This window comes from Hordeum vulgare, chromosome 1H, assembly GCF_904849725.1.
Source record: "Hordeum vulgare subsp. vulgare chromosome 1H, MorexV3_pseudomolecules_assembly, whole genome shotgun sequence".
Classification (NCBI taxonomy): domain Eukaryota; kingdom Viridiplantae; phylum Streptophyta; class Magnoliopsida; order Poales; family Poaceae; genus Hordeum; species Hordeum vulgare.
In genome coordinates, this window is record NC_058518.1 from 364140513 (window position 1) to 364154565 (window position 14053).

Below are 14053 nucleotides of genomic sequence, written 5' to 3' on the forward strand. Positions count from 1 at the left end.
TATTGCAAGGGAAAGGGTCACTCGAAGCGGAACTGCCCCAAATACTTAGCGGACAAGAAGGCCGGCAACGTTAAAGGTATATGTGATATACATGTTATTGATGTGTACCTTACCAGTGCTCGTAGCAGCTCCTGGGTATTTGATACTGGTGATGTTGCTCACATTTGCAACTCAAAGCAGGAACTGCGGAATAAGCGGAGACTGGCCAAGGACGAGGTGACGATGCGCGTCGAGAATGGTTCAAAGGTCGATGTGATCGCCGTCGGCACGCTACCTCTACATCTACCGTCGGGATTAGTCTTAAACCTTAATAATTGTTATTTAGTACCATCTTTAAGCATGAACATTGTATTAGGGTCTTGCTTAATGCGAGGCGGCTAATCATTTAAGTCAGAGAATAATGGTTGTTCTATTTATATGAGTGATATGTTTTATGGTCATGCTCCGCTGGTGAATGGTTTATTCTTGATGAATCTCGATCGTGATGTTACACATATTCATAGTGTGAGTACCAAAAGATGTAAAGTTGATAATGATAGTCCCACATTCTTGTGGCACTGCCGCCTTGGTCATATCGGTGTTAAGCGCATGAAGAAGCTCCATACTGATGGACTATTAGAGTCTCTTGACTTTGAATCATTTGACACATGCGAACCGTGCCTCATGGGCAAGATGACTAAGACTCCATTTTCAGGGATAATGGAGAGAGCAACCGACTTATTGGAAATAATACATACTGATGTGTGTGGTACAATGAACGTTGAAGCTCGCGGTGGCTATCGTTATGTTCTCACTCTCACCGATGATTTTAGTAGGTATGGGTATATCTACTTGATGAAGCACAAGTCTGAGACATTTGAAAAGTTCAAGGAATTTCAGAGTGAGGTCGAGAATCAACGTGACAGAAAAATTAAGTGTCTACGATCTGATCGTGGAGGAGAATATTTGAGTCACGAGTTTGGCACACACCTAAGGAAGTGTGGAATCGTTTCACAACTGACGCCACCTGGCACACCGCAACGCAACAGAGTGTCTGAACATCGTAATCGCACTTTATTAGATATGGTACGATCTATGATGTCTCCTACCGACTTACCGCTATCATTTTGGGGATACGCATTAGAAACTGCAGCATTCACTTTAAATAGGGCACCGTCTAAATCCGTTGAGATGACACCGTATGAACTATGGTTTGGCAAGAAACCTAAGTTGTCGTTTCTTAAAGTTTGGGGTTGCGATGCTTATGTGAAGAAACTTCAAACAGAAAAGCTCGAACCCAAAGCGGAGAAATGTGTATTCATAGGATACCCTAAGGAAACTATTGGGTATACCTTCTATCTTAGATCCGAAGGTAAAACCTTTGTTGCCAAGAACGGATCCTTTCTAGAGAAAGAGTTTCTCTCGAAAGAAGTAAGTGGGAGGAAGGTAGAACTTGATGAGGTAATTACACCCCCTCTCGAACAGGATAGTAGCAAAGCGCGGGAAGTTGTTCATGTGGCGCCTACACCGACTGAAGAGGAAGTTAATGATGATGATCATGAAGCTTCGGATCAAATTACTACTGAACCGCGAAGGTCCACAAGGGCACGCTCCGCACCAGAGTGGTACGGCAACCCTGTGATGGAAATCATGTTGTTAGACAACGGTGAACCTTCGAACTATGAAGAAGCGATGGTGGGCCCGGATTCCAACAAATGGCTTGAGGCTATGAAATCTGAGATAGGATCCATGTATGAGAACAAAGTATGGACTTTGGTGGACTTTCCCGATGACCGGCGAGCCATAGAAAATAAATGGATCTTCAAGAAGAAGACTGATGCAAACGGTAATGTAACCGTTTACAAAGCTCGACTTGTCGCAAAGGGTTTTCGACAAATTCAACGAGTTGACTACAAAGAGACCTTCTCTGCCGTAGCGAAGCTGAAATCAGTCCGAATCATGTTAGCAATTGCCGCCTTTTATGATTATGAAATTTGGCAAATGGACGTCAAAACAGCGTTCCTTAACGGGAACCTTAAGGAAGAGTTGTATATGATGCAACCAGAAGGTTTTGTCGACCCTAAGGGTGCTAACAAAGTGTGCAAGCTCCAGCGCTCCATCTATGGGCTGGTGCAAGCATCTCGGAGTTCGAACATTCGCTTTAATGAGGTGATTAAAGCGTTTGGGTTCATACAGGTTTACGGAGAAGCCTGTCTGTACAAGAAAGTGAGTGGGAGCTTGTAGCTTTCCTCATACTGTATGTGGATGACATATTATTGATGGGGAATAATATAGAGATGTTGGAGAGCATAAAGGCCTATTTGAACAAGAGTTTTTCAATGAAGGACCTTGGAGAAGCTGCATACATATTAGGCATCAAGATCTATAGAGATAGATCAAGACGCCTCATAGGTATTTCGCAAAGTACATAACTTGACAAGATATTGAAGAAGTTCAATATGGAAAACTCAAAGAAAGGGTTCTTGCCAGTTTTGCAAGGTATGAGATTGAGTAAGACTCAGTCGCCGACCACGGCAGCAGATAGAGAGAAGATGAGTTATGTCCCCTACGCATCAGCCGTGGGCTCTCTAATGTATGTCATGCTGTGTACCAGACCTGATATAAACCTTGCCATAAGCTTGGTAGGGAGGTACCAAAGTGATCCCGATATGGAACACTTGACAGCGGTCAAGAATATCCTGAAGTACCTGAAAAGGACTAAGGAAATGTTTCTCGTTTATGGAGGTGACGAAGAGCTCGTCGTAAAGGGTTACGTCGACGCTAGCTTCCACATAGATCCGGATGACTCTTAGTCACAGACCGGATACATATATGTGTTGAATGGTGGGGCAGTGAGCTGGTGTAGCAGCAAGCAAGAAGTCGTGGCAGCATCTACATGTGAAGCGGAGTACATAGCTGCTTCAGAAGCAGCTCATGAAGGAATTTGCATGAAGGAGCTCATCACCGACCTTGGAGTGGTTCCAAGCGCGTAAGGTCCAATGAAAATCTTATGTGATAACACTGGAGCCATTGCCATAGCCAAGGAGCCCAGGTTTCACCGGAAGACGAAGCACATCAAACGCCACTACAACTCCATCCAGGACCATGTCCAGAGTGGGGTGATAGATATTTGTAAAGTACACACGGATCTGAATATTGCAGACCCGTTGACTAAACCTCTTCCACGAGCAAAACATGATCCACACCATAATGCTATGGGTGTTCGATACATCACAATGTAACTAGATTATTGACTCTAGTGCAAGTGGGAGACTGTTGGAAATATGCCCTAGAGGCAATAATAAAATGGTTATTATCATATTTCCTTGTTCATGATAATCGTCTATTGTTCATGCTATAATTGTATTAACAGGAAACGGTAATACATGTGTGAATAAATAGATCACAAAGTGTCCCTAGCAAGCCTCTAGTTGGCTAGGTCGTTAGTCAATAGATGATCATGGTTTCCTGATCATGTGCATTAGATGTCATTGATAACGGGATCACATCATTAGGAGAATGATGTGATGGACAAGACCCAATCCTAAGCATAGCACTAGATCGTATTGTTCGTATGCTAAAGCTTTTCTAATGTCAAGTATCTTTTCCTTCGACCGTGAGATTGTGCAACTCCCGGATACCATAGGAGTGCTTTGGGTGTATCAAACATCACAACGTAACTGGGTGACTATAAAGGTGCACTATGGGTACCTCCGAAAGTGTCTGTTGGGGTGGTACGAATCGAGATCGGGATTTGTCACTCTGTGTGACGGAGAGGTATCTCTGGGCCCACTCGGTAGAACATCATCATGAGGTCAATGTGACTAAGGAGTTAGTCACACAATGACGTGCTACGGAACGAGTAAAGAGACTTACCGGTAACGAGATTGAACAAGGTATTGGTATACCGACGATCGAATCTCGGGCAAGTTCTATACCGACAGACAAAAGGAATTGTATACGGGATTGATTGAATCCTTGACATCGTGGTTCATCCGATGAGATCATCGTGGAGCAAGTGGGAGCCACCATGGGTATCCAGACCCCGCTGATGGTTATTGGCCAGAGAGGTATCTCGGTCATGTCTGCGTGTCTCCCGAACCCGTAGGGTCTACACACTTAAGGTTCGATGACGCTAGGGTTATAGGGAATTGTTATACGATGTTACCGAAAGTTGTTAGGAGTCCTGGATGAGATCCCGGACGTCACGAGGAGCTCCGGAATGGTCCGGAGGTAAAGATTGATATATAGGACGGATGGTTTCGGATACCGGAAGTGTTTCGGGCATCAGTGGTAACGTACCGGGACCACCGGAGGTGGCCCCGGGGGTCCACCGAAGGGGGCAACGACCCCGGGAGGTAAGGTGGGCCAAGTGGGGAAGGGAACCAGCCCCTAGGTGGGCTGGTGCGCCTCCCCACTCAGCCCAATGCGTGGGGGAGAAAAAAGGGGGGCAAACCCTAAGCCAGGTGGGCCTAAGGCCCACCAGGGGTGCGCCACACCCCTCCTCCCCCCTTGGCCGTCGCACCAGCCCCCATCTAGGGCTGCCCCCCCCCCCCCCCCCAGGAGAGGGAAACCTTCAAGGGGGCGCAGCCCCTCCCTCCCCCTATATATAGTGGGCACTTTTGGCTATTGGAGATCGGACTTTTGCCTCTCTCGCGGCGCAGCCCTGCCCTTCTTCCTCCTCCTCTCTGTGGGTGCTTGGCGAAGCCCTGCCGGGAGACCTCGTCTCTCCATCGACACCATGCCGTCATGCTGCTGGAGTTCTTCCCCAACCTCTCCCTCCTCCTTGCTGGATCAAGGTGCAGGAGACGTCACCGGGCTGCACGTGTGTTGAACACGGAGGTGTCGTAGTTCGGCACTAGATCGAAATCGCTACGAGTACGGCTCCATCAACCGCGTTCTAGCAACGCTTCCGCTTAGCGATCTTCAAAGGTATGAAGATGCTCTTACCCCTCTCTCGTTGCTGGTCTCTCCATAGGAAGATCTGAATATGCGTAGGAAATTTTTGAATTTATGCTACGTTACCCAACACTATGTGGTCCCCTCCGGCTGGGTGGCCCCTCCGAATGAACCCCCGAAACCCATTTGTCACTCCCGGTATTTTACCAGAAATGGCCGAAATCTTTCCGGCATCCGAATATACCTTTCCTATATATCAATCTTCGTCTTCGGACCATTCCGGAATTCCTCGTGAAGTCTGGGATCTCATCCGGGACACCGAACAACATTAGATCACCAACATACATAATTCAACTATACTGAAACATCACTGAACCTTAAGTGTGCAGACCCTGCGGGTTCGAGAACTATCTAGACATGAGTGAGACACTCTCCGGTCAATAACCAATAGCGGGACCTGGATGTCCATATTGGCTCCTACATATTCTATGAGGATCTTTATCGGTTCAACCTCCGTGTCAAGGATTCATTTAATCTCGTATATTATTCCCTTTGTCCTTCGGTATGTTACTTTCCCGAGATTCAATCGTCGGTATCTCTCTACCTAGTTCAATCTCGTTATCGGTAAGTCTCTTTACTCGTTTCGTAATACAAAGCCCCTGACTAACTCTTTAGTCGCATTGCTTGCAAGGCTTGTTGTGATGCTGTACTACCGATTGGGCCCTGAGATACCTCTCCGTCACACGGAGTGACAAATCCCAGTCTTGATACATGTCAACTCAAGAGACACCTTCGGAGATACTTGTAGAGTACCTTTATAGTCACCCAGTTAATTTGCGACGTTTGATACACACAAGGTATTCCTCCGGTGTCAGCAGGTTACATGATCTCATGGTCATAGGAACATATACTTGACATGTAGAAAACAGTAACAATAAACGGACACGATCACATGCTACGTTCATAGTTTTGGTCTTGTCCATTACATCATTATCCTAATGATGTGAAGCTGTTATCAAGTGACAACTCTTGTCTATGGCTAGGAAACCTTGACAATCTTTGATCAACGAGCTAGTCCAATAGACGCTTACTAGGGACAGTGTGTTGTCCATGTACCCACACATGTATTTGAGTTTTCATTCAATACAATTCTAGTATGGATGATAAACGATTATCTTGAACAAGGAAATATAGTAATAACTATTTTATTATTGCCTCTAGGGCATATTTCCAACAGCCTCCCACTTGCACTAGACTCAATAATCTAGCTCACGTCACTATGTGATTTACAATGTAATGAATCAAACACCCATATAGTTTTGGTGTTGATCATGTTTTCCTCGTGAAAGAGGCTTAGTCAACGGGTTAGCAATATTCAGATCTGTGTGCACTCTGCAAATACTTATGTCCTACTCTTTGATGTAATCGCGGATGGAATTGAAGCATCGCTTTATGTTTCTGGTCCTCTTGTGAAACCTTGGTTCCTTGGCTAAAGCAATGGTACCAGTGTTGTCATAGAACAGACTCACTAGATTTAGTGCACTAGGCACAACTCCAAGATCTGTCATGAACTCCTTCATCCAGACAACCTCTTTGGCCGCCTCTGAGGCACCTATGTACTCCGCTTCGCATGTAGAATCAGCTACTGCTACCTCTTGAGCTTGCGTTGGATTTTTTCCTTGAAGAGGAAAGAGTGATGCAGCACAGTAGCACTAAGTATTTCCCTTAGTTTTGAGAACCAAGGTATCAATCCAGTAGGAGTATCAAAATGAAGCACCGATGTACCTGCGCAAAAATAGCAAACTTGCACCCAACGCTACAAAGGGGTTGTCAATCCCTTCACGATTGATTGCAAGGTGAGATCTCAAGGCGGAAAGTGCAACAAGGTAAAAGTGTAGGGCTGAAAATAAGATGTGAAGTAGACCCAGGGGCCATAGTGTTCACTAGAGGCTTCTATCAAAATAGCAAATATTACGGTGGGTGAACGAATTACTGTCGAGCAATTGATAGAACCGCGCAAAGTCATGATGATATCTAAGGCAATGATCATACATATAGGCATCACGTCCGAGACAAGTTGTAATGCCCCAAGTGTAACATTGCCATATTTGGAAACCTTGCCATGTTGGATCCTTGATGTCATGCTAGGGTGTTATCATTTCATGTGATCATGTGGTTTACTTTCATGTCTCATCTCATGCATCATTTCATTCAATGCATCATGTCTTCCCTTGTGTGGTTGTTCTTGGTGTTGGTGTGATGAGTGCATGTGTAATGTGATGATGATGTGGTGTTTGCAAGCTTGAGTTTGACACTATGCTAGTTTCAAACTAGATTTAAAAGGCCCTTCCTCTCTATTCTTTTGAGCACAGATTTACTTGCTTTGAATCTTTTTTTTAAATGTAGATCTTTTAGAGTATTTGCTTGTGGATGTGGTGCTATGACTAGGGTGTTTTAAAACTTTACTTAAGTGGGGTTTTTATTCACAAAACATATTACAATAATTCTGTTTTGTAAATATTTCTTTGCTCCAAAAAGCATCTTGCTATTTTATTTATTTGGGTCATAATTCCCTTATGACTGATGACCCACAAGTATTGGGGATCAATTGTAGTCCTTTCGATAAGTAAGAGTGTCGAACCCAACGAGGAGCAGAAGGATGTGACAAGTGGTTTTCACCAAGGTAAAATCTGCACGCACTGAAATTGTCGGTAAAAAGTGATTGTGTGGTGAGATGATTCGTAGCAACCAACAAGTAACAAAAGTAGCAACGGTGGAGCAAAGTGGCCCAATCCCTTTTGTAGCAAGGGACAAGCCTAGACAAAGTCTTATAGGAGGAAAAACGCTCTCGAGGACACACGGGAATTTATGTCATGCTAGTTTTCATCATGTTCATATGATTCACGTTCGTTACTTTGATAGTTTGATATGTGGGTGGACCAGCGCTTGGGTACTACCCTTACTTGGACAAGCATCCAACTTATGATTAACCCCTCTCGCAAGCATCCGCAACTACGAAAGAAGAATTAATACAAAGTCTAACCATAGCATTAAACTAGTGGATCCAAATCAGTCCCTTACGAAGCAACGCATAAACTAGGGTTTAAGCTTCTGTCACTCTAGCAACCCATCATCTACTTACTACTTCCCAATGCCTTCCTCTAGGCCCAAATAATGGTGAAGTGTTATGTAGTCGACGTTCACATAACATCACTAGAGGAAAAACAACATACAACACATCAAATTACCGAACGAATACCAAATTCACATGACTACTATTAGCATGACTTATCCCATGTCCTCAGGTACAAAAGTAACTACTCACAAAGCATAATCATATTCATGACCAGAGAGGTAATGAGTAGCATCAAGGATCTGAACATAAACTCTTCCACCAAGTAATCCAACTAGCATCAACTACAAAGAGTAATCAACACTACTAGCAACCTTACAAGTACCAATCGAAGTCGCGAGACGGAGATGGTTACAAGTGATGAACTAGGGTTTGGAGATGAGATGGTGCTGATGAAGATGTTGATGGTGACGAGTCCCCTCCGATGAGAGGAGTGTTGGTGATGACGATGGCGACGATTTCCCCCTCCGAGAGGGAAGTTTCCCCGACAGGATCGTCATGCCGGAGCTCTAGATTGGTTCTGCTCAAGTTCCGCCTCGTGGTTGCGGTGAATCCATGAAAAAGTTCCTCCGTGATTTTTTCCTAGACGAAACCCTTCATATAGAAAAATAGGAGTGCAAGTGGGCCAGCAGGTTGCCCACAAGCCCTCATGGCCTGGCCTAGGGGGTGGCCGCGCCGTGCAGGCTGTGGCCAACCCCTGGAGCCCCTCTAGCGCTTCTTCGGCCCAGTATTTTTTATAAATTCGGAAAAAAATCCTCGTTTATTTTTACGGTGTTTGGAGTTGCGCAGAATAGGTATCTGAAACTTGCTCCACTTTCAGGCCAGAATTCCAGCTGTCGGTATTCTCCCTCTTCATGTAAACCTTGCAAAATAAGAGACAAAAGGCATAAGAATTGTACCTGAAGTGAAATAACAGCCCAAGAAGCGATAAATATCAACATGAAAACATGATGCAAAATGGACGTATCAACTCCCCCAAGCTTAGACCTCACTTGTCCTCAAGCGAAAGCCTAGGTCAATAAATATGTCCACATATTTAGGGATAGAGGTGTCGACAAAACAAGATACGAACATGCATGCATCATGATCATGATCAGAACAGCCATACCAACATATAATCTCTCATGCTAAAGTGATAAATCCTTCACAAAGTAAAGCATGGATCAAGAACCTTACCGAGAAGTAACAACCGATAGCCTTTAGTCATTGAAGCAATTGCAATTTATCACAACATCAGAAAGAGTCAAATAAGATCTTGTAAAGCAAATCCACATACACAATCATTCTTTCGTTCTCTACAATTGCTACAACTCACGTGGTACTCATGTGATCAAAGTTTCAGCTGGACACAGAGAAATATAGGGGCTTACAGTTTTGCCTCCCAACTGCTTACCTCAAGGGTAATGTCAACAATAATAATTCATGAATACTTACCTCCAAGTTGACATATGAATACAGATCTTTCCCAAGCATATGACGTTAGCCAAGATAAAGGCGAAATAGGGAACTGGTGAAGGTCACCATGACTCTTTCAAGGGCAAAAATTAAAGGTACAAGATAGGCCCTTCGTAGAGGGAAGCAGAGGTTGTCATGCTCTTTTGAGGTTTGGATGCGTGTCCTCTTAGTGCGGAGGAACGCCACTTTATAATGCCTCCTGTAATAAAGAACTTTATTATGCAGTATGTCGCTTTTATGTCTTCCTCATCACAGGTTTGTATATAGCTTATTTTCCACACACTAATAGACCATACATATTAGAGAGCAATTTTTATTGCTTGCACCAATGACAACTTACTTGAGGGATCTTATTCAATCCATAGGTAGGTATGGTGGACACTCATGGCAAAACTGGGTTGATGGTTTATGGAAGCACAAGTAGTATCTCTACTTAGTGCGGGAGGTTTGGCTATTATGAGGTGGAAGAAATTGTCACATGCTAAGGGATCTCTAATCATATAACATTGTTCGGAACCAAGCAAACACAATTCATTATGTTGTCTTCCTTGTCCAACATCTACTTCTAGGCATGCAATTGTTTAGTGAGTGTTCACAATCATAGATGGTGTCAGAGATGATATATTTATATGTGAACCTCTCCTTCTTTATCACTTCCTATTAATTACAACAATGACCAAGTCTACGTTTGCCTACCCTAAACAAGTTTCAATCCTCATTCTTTTTATATGTGAATCCATCACTTCCCATAAGATCGTTACATGATATTTCATGCTTTTTTTCTTTTCTCACTCTTTTGATCATGGCAAGAGGCAAAGCCCTTCAACTAAGACACTCTTTATTGTATGGCTCATGAGCTCGAATACATCGGGGGTGACACAAAGCAAAACTCAAGACTAAAACACTAAGACTTTTAATCTACTAGAAAAAGACAAAATTGAAAAGGAAAACTAAAACAAAGGTAAAGGAAAAAGATGTGATGGTGATACGATACCGGGGCAACTCCCCCAAGCTTGGCACAAGCCAAGGGGATTGCCCATACCCATGTTTAGTTGTCTTCCTTTGGAGGTGGTGGAGGAGTTGTTGCAACATGGGTTTGATCTTCCGTCTTCCAAGGCATAGGTGCTCCATCATGGAAAGATGAACGAGTCTCTGGGATCCTCAAATCTACACCCAACCGTATTGATTTAAATCTATACTCATACTCACAGTTTTGGTTCTGCAGGTCATAGATCTGGGCCTGGAGTTGATCAATCCTGTCATAGAGCCTGGAGAGGTACTTCCCAATGTCATTAGCATCAATCATGTGCTTGCTGGTAAAATCTGTGATCATCATGTGGTTGGCGTTGAGTCCACGCTCCACCATCCCTTTGCAATTGAAGGCTTGTTGCTCAATTGCTTCGAGCCTTGCCTCCATGCTTTCGGTCTTCTTAGGCCCCTCAACATCATGGATGTGCAACATCCCCTCACGCATCTCGATGGATTGAGGGTGTTGCAGCACTCCCGTGAGGTAGGGGTTGATGACCTTCTCGAAGATCTTGTCCTTCAGATCTTTTGGGGAAGTCATAGCGATCTAGATCTGCAACAGAAACAGGCTCGAAACAAAAAACAAAGGAAATCAGCGTGATGCAGGGGTCAGACCAAACGGAAGTATATATAATGATTTTTTTGGACCAGAAGGAGTACCCTGCACGAAAACAGAGTCCGGGAGGTGCACGAGTTGGCCACAAGCCCTCACGGTGCGGCGAGGGGGTGGGCCCGCGCCGTGCAGGCTTGTCGCCTCCTCGCGCACTTTCCGGACTACTTCCAATTTTTATATTTTTTTCAAATATTCCAAAACAGAGAAAATTTCCTACTCGAAAAGTTTTGGACTCTGTTTTCTTACCGAATCACATACCTCTTTGTTTTCGGAGTCTGAAACAGGCTGATAAATATCCCTTTGATATTCTTCCGGAGTTATGGTATTGAGGATATTGCTTTCAACATTTATGGGAGTACCTGAGATATAATGCTTGATTCTCTGCCCATTTACCACTCTCGGACAGTTACCTTCCATGTTGTTGATCTTGATAGCACCGGAACGATATACTTCCTCAACAACATAGGGACCTTCCCATTTAGAGAGAAGCTTGCCTGCAAAGAATCTTAAACGAGAGTTATATAGCAAGACATAATCACCTACATTGAACTCACGCTTTTGTATCCTCTTATCATGCCACCTCTTAACCTTCTCTTTGAACAACTTGGCATTCTCATATGCCTGAGTTCTCCACTCATCAAGCGAGCTAATGTCAAATAACCTCTTCTCACCGGCAAGTTTGAAATCAAAGTTGAGCTCTTTGATTGCCCAATAAGCTTTATGCTATAGCTCAAGAGGTAAATGACATGCTTTACCATACACCATTTTGTACGGAGACATGCCCATGGGATTCTTATAGGCAGTTCTATAACCCCACAGTGCATCATCGAGCTTCTTAGACCAATTCTTTCTAGACCTGTTGACAGTCTTTTGTAGAATTAGTTTAATCCCTCTATTGCTTAGCTCTACTTGACCACTGGACTGAGGGTGATAGGGAGACACAATTCTACGGTTGACATCGCACTTAGCAAGAGTTTTACGGAAAGCACCATGAATGAAGTATGAACCACCGTCGGTCATTAGATATCTAGGGACTCCAAATCTAGGGAAGATAACTTCTTTCAGCATCCTGATAGAGGTGTTGTGATCAGCACTACTAGTGGGGATAGCTTCTATCCACTTAGTGACGTAATCAACAGCAACTAGGATGTGAGTACACCCGTTGGATTTTGGAAAAGGTCCCATATAATCAAAACCCCAAACATCAAATGGTTCAGTGACAAGTGAATAGTTCATAGGCATTTCCTGACGTTTGTTAATATGACCTATTCTTTGACATTCGTCACAAGACAAGACAAACTTACGGGCATCCTTGAAGAGAGTGGGCCAATAGAAACCCGATTGCAATACCTTGTGTGCAGTTCTATCTCCCGCATGGTGTCCTCCATAGGCCTCGGAGTGACACTTCTGTAGGATTTGTCCCTGTTCATGTTCAGGTACACAACGTCTAATAACACCATCTACTCCTTCCTTATAAAGGTGAGGATCATCCCAAAAGTAGTGTCTCAAGTCAAAGAAGAATTTCTTCTATTGCTGGTATGTGAAACTAGGTGGTATATATTTGGCAACGATATAGTTTGCATAATCAGCATACCACAGCGCACTACGTGAAGCATTGATGACATTCAATTGCTCATCGGGAAAGCTATCATCAGTAGGTTGTAGGTCATCAAGAACGTTCTCCAACCTAGACAAGTTATCTGCTACTAGGTTATCAGCACCCTTTCTGTCAACAACGTGCAAATCAAATTCTTGTAGCAAGAGAACCCATCTGATAAGCCTAGGTTTAGCGTCCTTCTTCTCCATGAGGTACTTAATAGCAGCGTGACCAGTGTGAATAGTGACTTTCGAATCAACTATGTAAGACCTGAACTTTTCACATGCAAACACAACTGCTAAAAATTCCTTCTCCGTAGTAGCATAGTTTCTCTGGGCACTGTCTAGAGTTTTACTAGCGTACTGAATAACATTCAACTTCTTATCGACTCTTTGCCCTAGAACAACACCAACAGCATAATCACTAGCATCACACATGATTTCAAAAGGTAAGTTCCAATCAGGTGGTTGAACAATAGGTGCAGTTATCAAAGCCCTATTAAGTATTTCGAAGGCTTCCTCACAATCATCGTCAAAAACAAAAGGAATATCCTTTTGCAAGAGATTGGTAAGATGCCTAGAAATCTTACAAAAGTCTTTAATGAACCTTCTATAGAAACCAACATGACCAAGGAAACATCTTATACCTTTGATATCTGTGGGGTATGGCATTTTCTCGATTGCATCAACCTTAGCCTTATCGACTTCAATACCTCTTTCAGAAATTTTATGTCCTAAGATGATGCCTTCATTAACCATAAAGTGGCACTTCTCCCAATTCAAGACAAGATTGGTGTCTTTACATCTCTGTAAGACTCGATCAAGGTTGCTGAGGCAATCATCAAAAGAAGACCCGTAAACGGAAAAGTCATCCATGAAAACCTCAACAATCTTTTCACAAAAGTGAGAGAATATAGCCATCATACATCTTTGAAAGGTGGCAGGTGCATTACATAAGCCAAAAGGCATGCGTCTATAAGCAAAGGTACCGAAAGGGCAGGTGAAAGTGGTTTTCTCCTGATCAGATTGTGCAACTGGTATTTGGGAGAAACCAGAATAACCGTCTAGAAAGCATAAGTGTGTGTGTTTAGACAGCCTTTCTAGCATTTGGTCGATAAAAGGCAGAGGGTAATGATTTTTCCTAGTGGCTTTATTCAATTTCCTGAAATCGATCACCATCCTATAGCTAGTAATAATCCTATGTGGGATCAATTCATCCTTATCATTAGGGACAACTGTTATGCCTCCCTTCTTAGGGACGCAATGCACCGGACTTACCCAATCGCTATGAGCAACAGGATAGATAATACCCGCTTCCAGGAGCTTTAGTATTTCTTTTCTTACTACCTCTT